The sequence below is a fragment of the Schistocerca gregaria genome, chromosome 2 (assembly GCF_023897955.1).
Source record: "Schistocerca gregaria isolate iqSchGreg1 chromosome 2, iqSchGreg1.2, whole genome shotgun sequence".
Classification (NCBI taxonomy): Eukaryota; Metazoa; Arthropoda; class Insecta; order Orthoptera; family Acrididae; genus Schistocerca; species Schistocerca gregaria.
The window spans coordinates 740,450,698-740,467,711 of record NC_064921.1 but is presented as its reverse complement, the minus strand read 5'-3'; the positions used below and the strand labels follow the sequence as shown (position 1 = coordinate 740,467,711).

General features: G+C 37.5%; 1 protein-coding gene across 1 annotated transcript in view; it reads left to right on the top strand.

Annotated features, from left to right (window-relative positions):
• Positions 1-12,990, top strand: part of LOC126334910 (uncharacterized) — a 73,767-nt gene extending 60,777 nt beyond the window's left edge. Inside the window, exon 5 of the mRNA XM_049997624.1 lies at positions 11,540-12,990. The gene's annotated coding sequence lies outside the window, so the exon portion shown is untranslated. The remainder of the gene's footprint in view (positions 1-11,539) is intronic.
• Positions 12,991-17,014: the final 4,024 nt, after the last annotated feature.

Here is a 17,014-nt window from a genome sequence, read left to right as displayed (position 1 = left end):
TGGAAAAATTTCCCAGTTATAACCAAAGAACATGGTTTCAGCAAGACAGAGCCACAACATAAATGTCCAATGCACCTACACTGTGAGTTTGTGAAATTTTCCCTGCTAAACTGATCTCCAGGAAGGGTGACAAAATTGGTCACCACACAGTCCAAATTTGGGCCTCATGGATTTTTTATTATGTCAGATCTAAACTGTATGTCAATAATCCAACTTCTCTGAAGCAAGTGAAAGGAAATTTCTGAAGTGAAGTGGCAGCCATCCTAGTTTCTATATGCTGAGCCAAAATGCAAAATCTGTTCATCATTTAAATGGGTGCCATAGGCATGCTCCCTTGAAGTTAAATGGCATTATTTTCAAGCTGTATATTTCAATAATAAATATTCTGTCAATAGACCTCAACCTCTATTTTATTTTGACACATCAAATATAAACTTTCTTTTGAGATAACCTTTCTTCACTCATAAAATTTGTTCTAAAATATCAGTTACATTTAAGAAGTAGTAGTGTCTACATCTACAGATGCTTCTACAACTGTAGTGACAACAAAAGAAACAAATACTTTTCATGGTTTTAAAGTCATGTTTTGCGTCAGAATAATGCTACAATTAAAATCCTTAATCATTTACGTAATGGTATAAAATTCCTGACAGGCGGTGAAGCTTGAATTGAAAGTCAGCTAAAAAGGTTCCAAGTTTGTTGGAGCTGTCATTTTCCACAAAATCTATGAAAAAGGTAAAGCTGTAATCAAACTAGAGGACAGATTGAATACCGCAGTGCTTTACTAGTAATGGTTGCATCACAGGTGGTAAGCATTGCCATTGAACTGACTTTCCCAGCCTGTTATAAGGGTGCTTTACAATGTAACATGGGCTCTGAAACACAATGTAACTCAGTATTTTCCAAAAGGTATATAAAGGCACTTATCTGTAAATAAACCATGCTTTTCTTCTGAACAGCTCGTGCTTCTCCAAAGATGATTACTTTTTTAGAAGTTTTATACTTAGTTATCTTATTGATTTTTTTCCTCAAGTTATGTAAACCCAGCGGTAAATGGCCAGATTCAACAACATTTAAATAAAAATTACTTAAACAGCCTGCAAACTGACTTTTTCCATGTTGTTACAGTACATAATAGAAAAGAGGAGCAGCAACAGCACACACTCCTCTTGTGTTTGTCAATGTTCCTCAGTGACATAACCAATTCTGGGTTAACACAACTGTTAGCCATGTGAACAAAGAGCTGAGGGAATTGCTTTAGACTGAAACAAAGCCTCATATATGTGCTGTGGTTCTTGCTGCAACTGGGAAATGGGGATATACACTCCTGGAAATGGAAAAAAGAACACATTGACACCGGTGTGTCAGACCCACCATACTTGCTCCGGATACTGCGAGAGAGCTGTACAAGCAATGATCACACGCACGGCACAGCGGACACACCAGGAACAGCGGTGTTGGCCGTCGAATGGCGCTAGCTACGCAGCATTTGTGCACTGCCGCCGTCAGTGTCAGCCAGTTTCCTGTGGCATACGGAGCTCCATCGCAGTCTTTAACACTGGTAGCATGCCGTGACAGCGTGGACGTGAACCATATGTGCAGTTGACGGACTTTGAGCGAGGGCGTATAGTGGGCATGCGGGAGGCCGGGTGGACGTTCCACCGAATTGCTCAACACGAGGGGCGTGAGGTCTCCACAGTACATCGATGTTGTCGCCAGTGGTCGGCAGAAGGTGCACATGCCCGTCGACCTGGGACCGGACCACAGTGAGCATGGATTCACGCCAAGACCGTAGGATCCTACGCAGTGCCGTAGGGGACCGCACCGCCACTTCCCAGCAAATTACGGACACTGTTGCTCCTAGGGTATCGGCGAGGACCATTCGCAACCGTCTCCATGAAGCTGGGCTACGGTCCCGCACACCGTTAGGCCGTCTTCCGCTCACGCCCCAACATCGTGCAGCCCGCCTCCAGTGGTGTCGCAACAGGTGTGAATGGAGGGACGAATGGAGACATGTCGTCTTCAGCGATGAGAGTCGCTTCTGCCTTGGTGCCAATGACGGTCGTATGCGTGTTTGGCGCCGTGCAGGTGAGCGCCACAATCAGGACTGCATATGACCGAGGCACACAGGGCCAACACCCGGCATCATGGTGTGAGGAGCGATCTCCTACACTGGCCATACACCTCTGGTGATCATCGAGGGGACACTGAATAGTGCACGGTACATCCAAACCGTCATCGAACCCATCGTTCTACCATTCCTAGACCGGCAAGGGAACTTGCTGTTCCAACAGGACAATGCACGTCCGCATCTATCCCGTGCCACCCAACGTGCTCTAGAAGGTGTAAGTCAATTACCCTGACCAGCAAGATCTCCGGATCTGTCCCCCATTGGGCATGTTTGGGACTGGATGAAGCGTCGTCTCACGCGGTCTGCACCTCCAGTACGAACGCTAGTCCAACTGAGGAGCCAGGTGGAAATGGCATGGCAAGCCGTTCCCACAGGACTACATCCAGCATCTCTACGATCGTCTCCATGGGAGAATAGCAGCCTGCATTGCTACGAAAGGTGGATATACACTGTACTAGTGCTGACATTGTGCATGCTCTGTTGCCTGTGTCTATGTGCCTGTGGTTCTGTCAGTGTGACCAGGTGATGTATCTGACCGCAGGAATGTGTCAATAAAGTTTCCCCTTCCTGGGACAATGAATTCACGGTGTTCTTATTTCAATTTCCAGGAGTGTATTAACATAAACATCATCGTTATTACCATTCTTACCAACAATTTTATCAGTACAACTAATTTTGTCTGTTTCACACTGTTCACCACCATGACATTTTCAGATGTGCACTTAATTTTATTCCATCAACAAGAATACACAGTATCACACAAGCTGATAACCATTTGCCTGAAATTCTTAACTTGATTAATAGCATCAGTATTTGACCACAGGTCACAAAGAAATAATCCACCTTTACCCATTTCATCAGATAACTTACCTTCACTTTTGTATTTGGTAACTAGAATATCATCATAATCTACACGCGGTCTTTTACAAGAAATTAAATTACAGTACTCACTAGCTGCCAACACTATCATTAATGTTACTTAAACCTTTGGCAGGGTATTTGGATATCTCTACAACTCTTTTACAGTTACTATATCGTCATCTGTTCCGAATGCTTCCATGTCCTCTTTGAAACATAGAATATATTTCTCCTCTTTATCAGGTATCTCTGAATCACCATAGACTTCATATCATTATTATCACAGTTATCATCAGTATCTTCATCCCTCACTCTTTCAGCAATTTTTGTACTTAAGTTTTCAATTAACACAGTGGTCACATCTTTATTATCTGGTTCTTTCATTAGCTCTTTAATTCCTAAGTAACAATTTAAATTAGTAAGCATCTCATTTTCTGACAAGTGACAAGCTGCTAACCATTCATGAACCCTGATAAGTCAAATATGTCATCTTCTTCATACTTCTCTTAATTAGATGTGTGTTTATTATCCTTATCTGCAGCTTCCCATTTGATTCATTTAAAACTTTCTTTTTCAACAGACATTACATTAATAAGGTAGTATACACTTTTAAAATAATTACTGATTACTTCACTTGAATCTTTATGTTCTACATTCCTGTTGGTCTATTTATTACTATTCATCCACCCCTAAATTGCAGACCACAAATGGAGTGACTATTAGTTTCTCACCATCTGGTTTGTTTTAATGTTTTTGCCTCTGCATGTCATTGTGTCTATGGCAATTCCTGTTTGTGTTGTCAAATCCTATACTCCTGCTTTTATTCCAGTCGTTTGTCTGGTGTCTACATGAATGAAAGTTATTACCGTCATTTGTTTTCTTCTTTCATGATTAGCATCTCCTAAATATTGATTCCCTCCCCTCTGCTGGTAATTGTGACATTGTTCACTCATTTTGTCCACAATTCTGTCTAATTAATTCATAGTGTTATCTGGCCCATACACGACATCCCATTGAATTTCAGCTGGCAGTGGTCTTTTAAATAATATATCTGTGTCATTTCATCAAATGGTTTGTCTAAATGAGTTAATTTCTTTATTTGACTTTTGCAAAATTGTATTATGCTACCACGTCTTTCCCTGAAATGTGGTACACTCAAAAATTCACTTTTCAGCTTAGCTTGTACAGTTTCAGACCAGAACTTACTGAAATTTTTTGAAAACATGCAGGTGACATATCTACAGATGAATTTTGATTTGCCCCTGACCAAGCTTCCACTTCCAAAAAAATTTTAAACAACTTGGTTTTCGTACTGTCACTCACACTAGGTACAAAATTTTCTTTATAATTTTGTAAAAAGTTAACTGGGTGTAAACTGCCTTCACCTGAAAAGTTTTTCACAGGAATATTAGCCATGGTACATGAGCTACTGAAAAGATTTCTGCTAACTATATCATTTCTTAAATGTTCAAGTTTTTTTGGAAAATCACAAAAATAGAATTTTCCAAATTTGATACGTTGTTGGTGTTCACTATTTCATTAGAGTTTATTTGACTAACTATTTTAACATTCTCATCAAAATTACTTTCATCAATAGCTAATTGTGTTCCTACACTTGAGATACAAGATTTTAAAATTTAGTCCATGTTTTGATTTCAGTACAAACATTTTTTCTGTATCTTTGGCTTGTTTGATTTTATTACTCAGCTTTCATTGTGCTTTCTCACTTTTGTTTCTGCAGCCAAAACTCTGGTTTCCAAACCATTATTTTCTGTGCAAGGTTATGAATCACATGTGAGAATGACTGTTCAAGACTTGCAACTTTCTGGTTCACATGCTGTTCAAGATTAACAATTGAGTGATTAACTCATATAATTGATTCTCTTATATTCTGGAACTGTTACTCCTTTTAGATTCAATGCTGTTTCATAAACTGAACTATTTCTGCTAACATATTTTTTACATTGTTTATCCCTCTGTTTGACTAAATCAAACAGTTCATTGTCTTGCTTAATTGTTCTGGTAGTTATGTAGTTGGTGCACCAGTCTGCTTCAGCTTTCTCAAGCTGTTTTCAAAAGCTGGGCAGTGGGTCATTTAATTATTAAACTGGACACAAGGTGTTTCCTGTTTATTTCAAAAAGGCCATGTCGTTTCCTCATTACTGATGTATATCAGCCACAATTTATAAAGACACAACGTTGCCAGGCATCAAAGGATAACGAGCTACTAACTTCCACCACTAACATCTCTCTGACTGACAAAGCACTTTCCCTTTCTTTGTACACAAAAATAGACTGCATTCCGGTATTTCGGTAATGCTACATTTGCTAGTCAATTCAACAATTTTGTTTTAATAACTTTGATTCTTGCAATTATACAATTGTTTGGTAAGTTGTGTTTAGCTTTTATAATAAAACAGATAACTAAAAACATAAGAAGAATTATTTTTATGTATTTAATTAAGATAATCAAATCGGTCATTAGTCATTAATCAATATGTAGAACTAATAGATGTGTTTTAGAAATATAAATGCAGTTGTGCAAAACTGACTTTTGCTTGCATGCACTAATAAACAGTTAAATATAGTTATAACCCTTTCTGCTTTCCCTCTGAACGTAATATGAAAATTGTAGAGAACTAATTTTACAGAGAAAGCAATAGAAGAGTTAAATGATACTTTCCAGAGCTATTAAATGGTTCTATGAAAATGGAAAAACACTATGTTCAGTTCTGTGCAACAAATAGTTATACCAACAACTGGTGTAGCACATGAACAGGAGGCAGTGTGTGGGGTAGAATGCTCCAAATTTTTTGGGTGTACATATTGATGAAAACTTGAACTGAAAGATGCACATTACGGGCATCTCAAAAAATTTTCATCTACGTTCAGTTCTGTACAACAAATAGTCATACCAACAACTGGTGTAGCACATGAACAGGACACAGTGTGTTGGGTAGAACGCTCACAAATTTTTTGGGTGTACATATTGATGAAAACTTGAACCGGAAGAAGCACATTACTGGGATTCTCAAAAAAGTTTCATCTACTTTTGCTCTTCATACAATTACTAATCTTGGAAATGAATACATCAACCTCCTAGTATATTTTACATATTTCCACTCAATAATGCCATATGGAATAATTTTCTGAGGTAACTCATCACTTAAAAGGGAAGCACTGACAAAAAAGCAAGCAGTGAGAGTAATATGTGCTATGCACCCATGGACGTCATGTAGGTACCTCTTCAAAGAACTAGGCATTGCACTGTCACAATGCATATTTTTGCTAATGAAATTTGTCATATATAATCCATCACAGTTTGAGAAGAACAATGATGTACATACACTGGAGGGAAAAATGATCGCTAATATCCATTCTTTAAGCTGTCAGAGGTTCAGAGATGGGTTCAATATGCAAGAAAAAAATTTTTGACCATTTGTTCAATTATGTATGAGGGTGAGTCAAATGATAACCTTAAATTTGTAATTACAAATCGAAATCTTGTGCTGTTATACTGTAAGTTGGTAAGCGTGCTACAAACAGCGTGCAGAATGGCCTGTAGGTGGGAGCATAGTGCAGATGCACACATACTGTCACAATATCAGTATAAAGATGGCCGCTCCACTTGTGACTTAGACCAGGGCAGATCAGCCTTCTGTTATTCGGTTTTTGAGTAGCGAAGGTGTGAAATCTATTGAAATTCATCGGCGAATGAAGGTTCAGTACAGTGATGCATGTTTACCAGAGCAGCAAGTCTACGGATGGAGTAGAAAGTTTGCAAATGGTGTGACTTCAGTGGAAGATGCTCCTTGTCCAGGTCTGTTGACTCAACAGAACATTGCAGTAGTTGAAGCCATAGTGAAGAAAAACCGCTGAGTGACACTGAATGACATTGCAGCATGTTTATAGGTTAGTCATGGGTCAGCACACCACATTGTGCATGATATGCTCCAGTTCCACCAAGTGTCTGCAATATGGGTGCCACAGCAGCTGACTCCTGAAATGAAAGAACAATTTGTTGATGCTTGTGAAGAACTTCTTCAGTGCTTTGAACAAGAAGGTGGTAGCTTCCTTGCAAGAATCATTACTGGGGATGAAACCTGGGTTCACTTCCAACAACCGGAAACTAAGAGAGCGAGCAAGGAATGGCGCAATTCCTCATCACCAAAACCAAAGAAGTTTCGAAGAGAATCATCAGCAGGGAAGGATATGCTGATTCTCTTTTGGGAGAAAAAAGGTGTCATTTTGGAGCATTACATGCCTAGAGGGACCACTGTCACCAGCGCATCATACACAGATCTCCTAAAAAATCATCTGCGGCCTGCAATCAAACCAAAGTGACGTGGATTGCCATCAGGAGGTGTCCTTTTGCAACATGAGAATGCAAGGCCCCACACTGCCTATACAACAGTTGCAACAACCACAGACTTGCATTTTGAGTGCCTTCCTCATCCACCTTACTCACCAGACCTTGCCCCAAGTGATATCCATATGTTTGGACCACTCAAAGATGCAGTGGGGAGAAAGAAGTTCCATTCTGATGAAGAGGTACACCATGTGGTGCATGAGTGGTTGCATGGACTACGAAAAGATTTTTTTTCTAAAGGGATTTATGCACTTTGTAAGTGCTAGAGGACTTGCATTGAGCATGGGGGAGATTAAGTTTGCCAGCCGCTTTGGCCGAGTGGTTCTAGGCGCTTCAGTCCGGAACCACGCGACTGTTACGGTCGCAGGTTCAAATCCTGCCTTGGGCATGGATGTGTGTGATGTACATAGGTTAGTTAGCTTTAAGTAGTTCTAAGTTCTAGGGGACTGATGACCTCAGATGGTAAGTCCCATAGTGCTCAGAGACATTTGAAGCATTTGAGATTATGTTGAGAAGTGATACAGCTTTGTACCACTTCTGCACAATAAATAATATTTTAAAAAATATTTAAGGTTTTCATTTGACTCACTCTCATCAAATGTCTTGACAGGTGGTGAAACTAGTTTTAAATCTAATTAAAATCCTATCTCTTGGACAGCCCCTTTTATTCTATTGATGCATTTCAAACTAAATAACTGGTTTTTAAGTGTAGTTGCATGATTATGAATAAAATGACAATGCATCCATTAATGTTAATACTATTCATGAATACATATCCTGTAAATTGACTTGTTCCACATAATTTCAATAAAAGAATAATTCAAATGGTCTATGGAACTCGTAATTAACTATTGCCCAAATGACTCCCATACTACAAATTGACTTGTTCCATGTTGTTACAGTATATTGTGCAAATGACTCCTGTAACTAGAATAGAAATCATATTGCAATAAACCTCAAATAAATTGCCTGTTTTGTGGGTCTTCTGATGAGACTTTCAAACGATATTGATGATGTCCTAACAGAAACTAGCTTCTTCAGTGAACAATTTCAAGGCAATTAATCAACAGTTAACAGTATTCAAATCACAAAATTGTTGTTATTTCAGTGGTATTTGTGGCTCAAAATAGATGAAAATTGCACAAAAACCTGCTGATGTAACATTAGCCTCAACTTTTCTTTGTTGAATTGCAACAAATTTACTAACCCCTTCACTTATAATCCCTTGTGTGACTCAGATAGCGTACTTGGGCCCAGTGCAATTATCATGACCCTTGCCCATGGTACATCAGTGGGACGAAATGTAAACTGCATGGGCCTGGCAGTCATAACTTGAGACATGCCCAACTACACACAACACAGGCCAGGCTTGTGACAGATTCTCATTATCTTTTTGAATTGCACTCAGTTACGTGTCATTGTAGTTCACATTCACACGTCAAAGTAAATATTTGGATGACAACAGTGAGTTATTTTGATAATTCTGCTACCAACTGTAGAATAATGACATCATATGTCCTGTATGAAGAAATACAGGTGATTAGTTATTGAGAATGATACCACTGATGGTCAACTACCAAAGCTCTGGATTTGGAAATAATTATGAAAGTCTGAAACTAAGGAGTTATGTAATGACTCATGGCATAAAATAGGTAAACTTACATCACATAGGAGTAAATAAAAGAGAACTAGATATATTTAATATAGCACTTGGTAACATTTTCTGGGAGAATATTGTAACTGAGACTCACTCATATGCTGAACAAATACGAACAAATTCAAACAGAATGCAAAGAATAGACAACAAATGATTTCCTGTGTATCGTATAAAATTAAAAGATATTTTGCACTGTCCGTAATAATGGTGCAGAGCAAAAACAAGAATTCAACTGAATTGGTCAAAGGGGGCTGATATAGAAACACCCATATGTAGAAGAACAATGCAACTAAAGTCTATATATGTAAGTTACAAGATGTCTGCACTTTGCAAATGATGATCTGGGTGCCAATATAGACAAACTGAGAAAAATAAGACCCGTCATCAAGTATCTGAGTCAAAAACTTGAATGAAGTGTATGCATGAAATATAAGGGATTCATACATTACAAACAATTAAGTCCATAAAAAGGCATGATTTGGTATTAAATTTTGTAAATTCTGTGAGCCAGATTCAGGTTATTGCTATGGCTTTAAAATATATATAGGCTATGATAAGATAAATTGTGATGATAGTGCCACTGAAGTGTTGGCTAAGGGCTACCACAGTCAACAGACTTCAGTGGCACTATCATCACAATTTACCTTATCATGGCCTATATGTATTTTAAAGCCATAGCAATAACTTGAGAACACAATTTCTATCTAGAGAATTGATACCCATCACCAAAATTATTTACGACACTATTGCACAATTATAAAACAAATGTCATTGAACATGTGAACAGAAAGAATATGTCAAAAGCTTTCTGTAAATTAAAATTAAAGATGGGAGAATACAGAATGAGGAGCTGCAATTGAATACTCACTGTAAAATGGAAACGTAAGCAATATATTTGTATAATGATGACAAAACACAAAACAGTAGGAATGATTACACAATAATCCAATCATACTATTAAGCTGAGTTGTATTATTGAGTAAAACTAGAGAATGACTGAAATTGATCACCAAGTTGAAATAACAGCATGCTTCCCAGTCATGAAAAAAAAAAATGGTTTTATCTGTTAAATATTGGTCTTTTCAATCTGTACATTTTGTGCAACAAAATAAATAATGGGGAATAAACAAAGTTACATTGATTATAGGATTGAAATAAACAAATTATTTCTGAAGAAGATACCTAAACCAGATCGTAAAGGACAAGAACGAATATCATATGGAGTTATATTAGAGAGCATGAACATGAAAAATTGGGCCCCTTTTCCTAAGCATGGTGATCCAACGGGATAAAATTCAAGGAAATCAAGTTCGTGTGAAAAATAAAAAAACTTAGTGAAAAAACATGGGAATGCAAGAGAGGCAAAGTTCCATTAAATGTACCCACATGTTTCAAACAATATCACATCTTTGAAGATTATTGATTTGTGTTGTTGATTTTTGTAAGTGTGCTAATTATGTGAATTGTGAATGTAGTCAGGAATTGGAGATAAATTGTACAGATTTATATTATATGGTACTGATTGAAATAAATCTTTTGTGGTACTTCTAACACAGTTATTATATGATGTTATTATTACTTATCAAATATTTCACAGAATTAAATCAGTTGGATCTTACACACGTACTCACATTCCACAAGTGGTGTGTGATTGGTACAATGTCAGGCCAATCCGTAAGTGCTGTGCAATTGGTACAATGTTGGATCGATTTGCTGAACAGTGGAATGGCTTGAAGGCTGGGCAATCATGTTTGCATTTTGGCCCCAGGCCACTGGAACTTAAATCGTAGATTAGGGTGTTATTGCTTCAACATGAGAGTAATGACATCACTCACAGCATGCCCCGTCATAGTCACGCCTGTACTGCAGCCAGAGGTGGTCAAACCACATACTAATCACATTAAGCAATTGTCAAAATATGTGTGCAAATCTGTTAAGCTGGAAAAAACGAAGAACATTTTTGTCTACCATAATGCACATTGCAATTGTTTAAGTTCTGTATTTTATATTGTCTCTACTTTACTGTCATCTGTTTGTACTCTTTTGTGGCAAAATAAATGCAGCCTTGCATAATTCCTGTTTGTTGCTTTAATTTTGGACACTAGTGTATAAGAAATGTTTCAGAATATATCATGAAGTATTAATTAATTCTATTTCCATAAACTTAGACAGTTATGACCGTAATGAGTAAGTATTGTGTAAAGTGGAGTGATTGATTTATTCAGTACATTTTAAAAATTATAACAATTATGCAATCATTTTTAAAAGAATTATTTCAGTTCCTTGCAGCTATTTTATGATTCCTCCTGATTTTTAAAGAATAATGTGGTATGCAAGGTACAACAGACTGCCTATGTGTCGTAGTTAAAGAAAATATTTTTCCGTGTGGTCTCTGCATTGCAATTTCCATAAAATGTACTTATCTAAATTCCTTAAAAGCCTGTGCCTGTTCAATATTTTCTATGATCCTTTGAACTGAGAGAAAATAACTGATGAAATGTTATTATTCTGTTTCATACATTAGCAGGTAGCTGACACCAGAGGAGGTCCTGTCTCCACAGTTTGCATTACTTCAGTATAATTTTGAGGGAAATTAATTAATTTTTGTTAAACATGAAACACATCTGTAATAATGTGGATCACTAGTCTTCCATTAACTATGTGTGTAGTTGTGTAGATAATTTCCCAAGAAATATATTTTAAAGTAATAATAGAAGTTCCAAATGAAAAGATTGGAAGAATGTGATATTTTACTTATGTGTTATAATTTTTTAAGAAAATATAATCAATGTCATATATTTATAGGTAACAATGTAAAATAATTTATGTTAAAGAAAATAAAAAATAACAATGTTGTGATACTATTGCATTAAAATGAATGCTAAATAAACAGTTTCTACTGAAAATATAACCCAGGAGACACAACTTTAGCATTACTTTTTACCTACTTACAGACAGTGACTATCCGATTTATGCAATAACTATGATACTGAAAATCTGAGAAAAGACAAATAGTTAGCGTATTTTTTCATATATCACACCATCAGGCATTACGTACTGATGGAAAGAGAAAACAAATATGATACAGTGTGAAAATAACTACAAAGAAGAGCACCTCTAAACAGGGCTCCAATAAGGACAAGGTATAAGAAAATCCTAGTTACCAAATATCAGTATTCTGTATGATTACAACTACTGCTCATTGAATTATCTGCAGAGAAAAATTCAGCCTCACTTTGCTCACGGTATATGTCTCTTGCAGAAATATCTTTTGGAGTTGCAATGTAACCACTTTGCTGGGGATAAATGTTGTCAACAGAATATAATTCAAAGTAAATGTCCGCGACTGCTACGGTCGCAGGTTCGAATCCTGCCTCGGGCATGGATGTGTGTGATGTCCTTAGGTTAGTTAGGTTTAAGTAGTTCTAAGTTCTAGGGGACTAATGACCTATGCAGTTAAGCCCCATAGTGCTCAGAGCCATTTTTTAAAGTAAATGTCTTTACAAAATATTAATTTTGAAGACTGTAGCTGAAATATAATATGTTCTTGAAATGTGTTGGGTGCAATTCAGTTTGTTCAAAATAATAAATGTTGACCACAACTTATCATCATTTTGTTGCTTCACTGCAGATGATGTTTCCTATAAGAGTCATAAGTGAAAATAGGTCAGAGAACACTATGATTCTCGAAAGACGTGAAAAGTTATTAGGGCTTCTGCTCAAAATCTTACATCATACTGGGCCTCCCACACACAATTTCTTACTAGTCTTCTATACTCTTGCTAACAATTGATGTATTGTTGCTTATACTAAATTTGCCAATTGCAATTACAGAAATTGTTGATAATTACAAAAAATGTAATCATCTGATGGTTACAATTAAAATGCATGGAATGTGATACAAAGATGATTATGTATCTCTTGTGTTCATAGTAAAATAATTGGAATGATGCAATAAACAATACTCATTACATTTTTGTTACTTACACTGAAACTACATTATCCCAAGCATTCCCACCATGTTTCCTGTTGCAGATATGAGTACATTATTCTTTTACTGTGAAGAGAATTTCAATTTCTAATACAGCATCCCAAATACACATTTGGTTTATGTTGTTAATCTGATTTTGTTTTGTGAATTACAGTAATTACAAGGTATTTAGATATATTATGTTAGCCAACAATGTAGCTAGCTGACATTATGATAAATAGAGTTGTTACACATTTCAAACATTAAAATAACCATATGTGTGATATCTCTTTTGTAACTCGATTGTTCGTAAATCAAGCAGACATATTTAAAGGCCACTGCTTGTGTCTGTGTATGTATGGATGGATATGCGTGTGTGTGTGTGTGTGTGTGTGTGTGTGTGTGTGTGTGTGTGTGTGTGTGTGTGTGTGTGCGCGAGTATATACCTATCCTTTTTTCCCCGTAAGGTAAGTCTTTCCGCCCCCGGGATTGGAATGACTCCTTACCCTCTCCCTTAAAACCCACATCCTTTCATCTTTCCTTTTCCTTCCCTCTTTCCTGACGAAGCAGCCGCCGGTTGCGAAAGCTCGAAATTGTGTGTGTGTTTGTGTGTTTTATTCATTGTGCCTATCTACCGGCGCTTTCCCGCTTGGTAAGTCTTGGAATCTTTGTTTTTAATATATTTTTCCCATGTGGAAGTTTCTTTCTATTTTATTTACATCATCAAAAATAAAGTAATTTACATATGAATAAAAAGATGGATTGCTACTTACCGTACATGTGATACGTTAAGCTGCAGGCAGGCACTATTAAAAGACATTTACACATAACATCAGCTTTTGGCCACAGCCTTCATTAGAAAAAAAAGAGAAACGCACATCACTCATTCACATAAGTAAGCATGCTTCACGCACATATAACTGCCAACTTCACAGGTCGGACCAGAATGGAATCAGCAGTCTGGAGGGATAGTGAAAGGAAAGGGACTGCAGTGTTCAGATGGAGAGAGAAAGGAGTGCTGTCTGGTGGAGTGTGCAGGGACTACCTGTCAAGAGGTGCAGCATTGGGAGACTGTAGGGCAGAGAGTCGGAGAAAAGGGAGCGAAAAAGGAGTGGGGAAAGACAGGCAGGTGTGTTGGCAGAGGGAGGCAAACAAGGAAGGTGGGAGGTGAGAATAAGGAGGAGTTGATGTGACAGAGGGGGTGGAAACTGTTGAGTGGAGGGTTTGGGAACAGTTTGTTGCCACAGGTTGAGGCTAGGATAGTTTTCGGAGTGGAGAATGCGTGGTAAGGATAACTACCATCTGGACAGTTTAGAAAAGCCAGTAGTGGAGGCAGGATCCAGATGACTTGGATAGTAAAGCAGCCACTGAAATCAAGCATATTATGTTCAGCTGTATGTTGTTCCACAGGGTGGTCTACTTTGCTCTTGACCAGTGGTGTAGCGTGAGGGGAGACTTTTAGACTTAGTCTCCCCTGTATTCGTGCTTAAAAAAGATGCAACAGTAATTCATAACAAAAATATAAACAACTTTCTACTGAGAGCACTAAATGTGCGAAGACATCAGTTTTGTACCCTGAGTATTCGTGTATATGCCTGCTTGAGACTCAACTGCTCTCAGACTCCGCCTCCCTTCCCTTACCTGGCTGTGTTAGTGGCATTCTCGTCTTCCCTACACTTCCCCTTCCACGAAGGCCAGTGTGCTGCACTTGCTATCAGGTATCGAGACTAGTCTCTGCCGCTTCTATGCTGGCTTTTAACACGGAGCCAGCCGGAGTGTCCAGGCGGTTCTAGGCGCTACAGTCTGTAACTGCGTGACCACTACGGTCGCAGATTCGAATCCTGCCTTAGGCATGGATGTGTGTGATGTCCTTAGGTTAGTTCGCTTTAAGTAGTTCTAAGTTCTAGGGGACGGATGACCTCATCAGTCCATAGTGCTCAGAGCCATTATTTTAACATGGAAGTAAACAGTCGCACAGTTTGTGTTCATAGTCATTCTTGTGTGATTTTAGTGCATATTTTCGTTGTGTCGCCAGCATGAGTGAGCCAGAAATTGTACACCTTATAGAATTTTTATTAAAAACGCCTTTTTATGGATTAAAGTATGAAAAAAAGTCCAAATTGAAGGACAAACGACCTACTCCTATACTCAGCGTAGTTTTAAGTGAAGCCGAACAGCCTGGTACGAAAAGTATGCTTGGCTGACTGCAAATGCAGTTAATAACAGATTATATATGTCTTCTGTTTGGTGGTGAAAAGGAATGATGCAATGAGGGCATTTGTACAATAAAGAACTTTGACAGGAAAGCACAAAAGCATGTAGAACATAGAATCATTTGACATATTGGGCAAAAGTAGAATTGAACACGTCCTTTCTGAAGCCTTTCTGATAGCAATAAAATACAACAAACAAGTTGCATCCAGCAGGAGAGGATTGGCTCGTATTATTCAAGCAATTGTAGTTCTTTGTAAACAAGAACTAGCCTTTTGCGGTCATCGAGAAGACGAATCCTCCAGCAACAACGGTAACTATCTGGAATTGTTGGAGACCATGTGTCATCATCTTCAACCTTTAAAGGAACTTCTCCAGATATACAGAATGATGTAATAGAAATGATAACTTTGGCAGTTAATGAGAAAAAAAAATCTGAAATTCAGAACTGCAATTTCATTTCAGTTCAGGCTGATGAAACATTAGACGTGTCATGCAACAGTCAAATGATTATAATATTCAGGTACTGTATTGCAGACAAAACTGAGGAAAGATTCACTGGATTTTACAATGTTTCTGGTGATAAAACTGATAAAGGTTTGTCAAACATTATTCGTGCAATATTGAAAGAATGGAATGTAGAATGAAAAGTGGTTAAACATATGATGGCGCTTCAGTAATAGCGGCCGGAGAAAGAGGACTACAACAATTGGTGAAGCAGTTCTGTCCCTATGCGTTGTTTATTCACTGTTAAGCACACCAACTGAATTTGGTACTGTTACATGCCTCCAAAATCATATGACAACTGCGCCTGTTTATAAGTGATCTTACTGCATTCCATTCGTTTTTCAGCAAATCATCAAAACGAACTGTATTGCTAACTGAGAAAGGATTTAAACTGCCACCTGCGAGCAACACTCGCTGGAACTTTCGTTCCAGGGTAGTTTCAAGAACTTCTAGTCATTTCTCAGGGCTATATAGTGTTTTTAATTATATATTTGATGATACAGATTCTCAGTGGGACCCAGAATCTTTGAGCTCTGCTGTGGGAATGAAACGACGTATGGATGATCCTACGTTTGTTTACTTGCTTTGCTTCTACCGAGGGTGCTTGGTTTATGTTGATCATCTCTTTAATGTTCTTCAGTCAAACTCTATCAGCATAATTACTTGCCACGACGAAATAAGAACTGTTTTGAGAAACTTACGACAATTAAGAACGGAAACATTTATTTGTTTATTTATTTATTTAGTCCTTCAAATCCTATATGTATAGAATATATACAAGGATATTGGACATGGTTAGGTATTCACAAGATAAAAATACAGTTTGTTTTGCAATGCTAAGGACTAGATAGTCAGGTAATTTAGCACAGATTCTTAAATACAACAAACATCACAGGATATTGGACATGGTTAGGTATTTACAAGATAAAAATACAGTTTGTATTGCAAAGCTAAGGACTAGATAGTCAGGTTATTTAGCACAGATTCTTAAATACAACAAACATCACAGGTAACATACAAAGCAGAATATTAGTAATGCATATTTATTTTTGTTGTTTGGCTTTTATATATTCTGTCAGACTGTAAAAGCAATGATCAATCAAATATGCCTTTACTTCAGCCTTAAAACTACAGAGTTTACCTATTGATTTAATATGTTTAGGTAGATTATTGAAAATCTTTATCCCAGTATGTAGTGTGCCTTTTTGGCACAATGATGTTCTCACCTGTTTCACATGAAGGTCAGATTTTTGCCTTGTATTGTGTGCATGTATATCTTCATTTTTTAATAAGATATCTGCGTGTCTATCA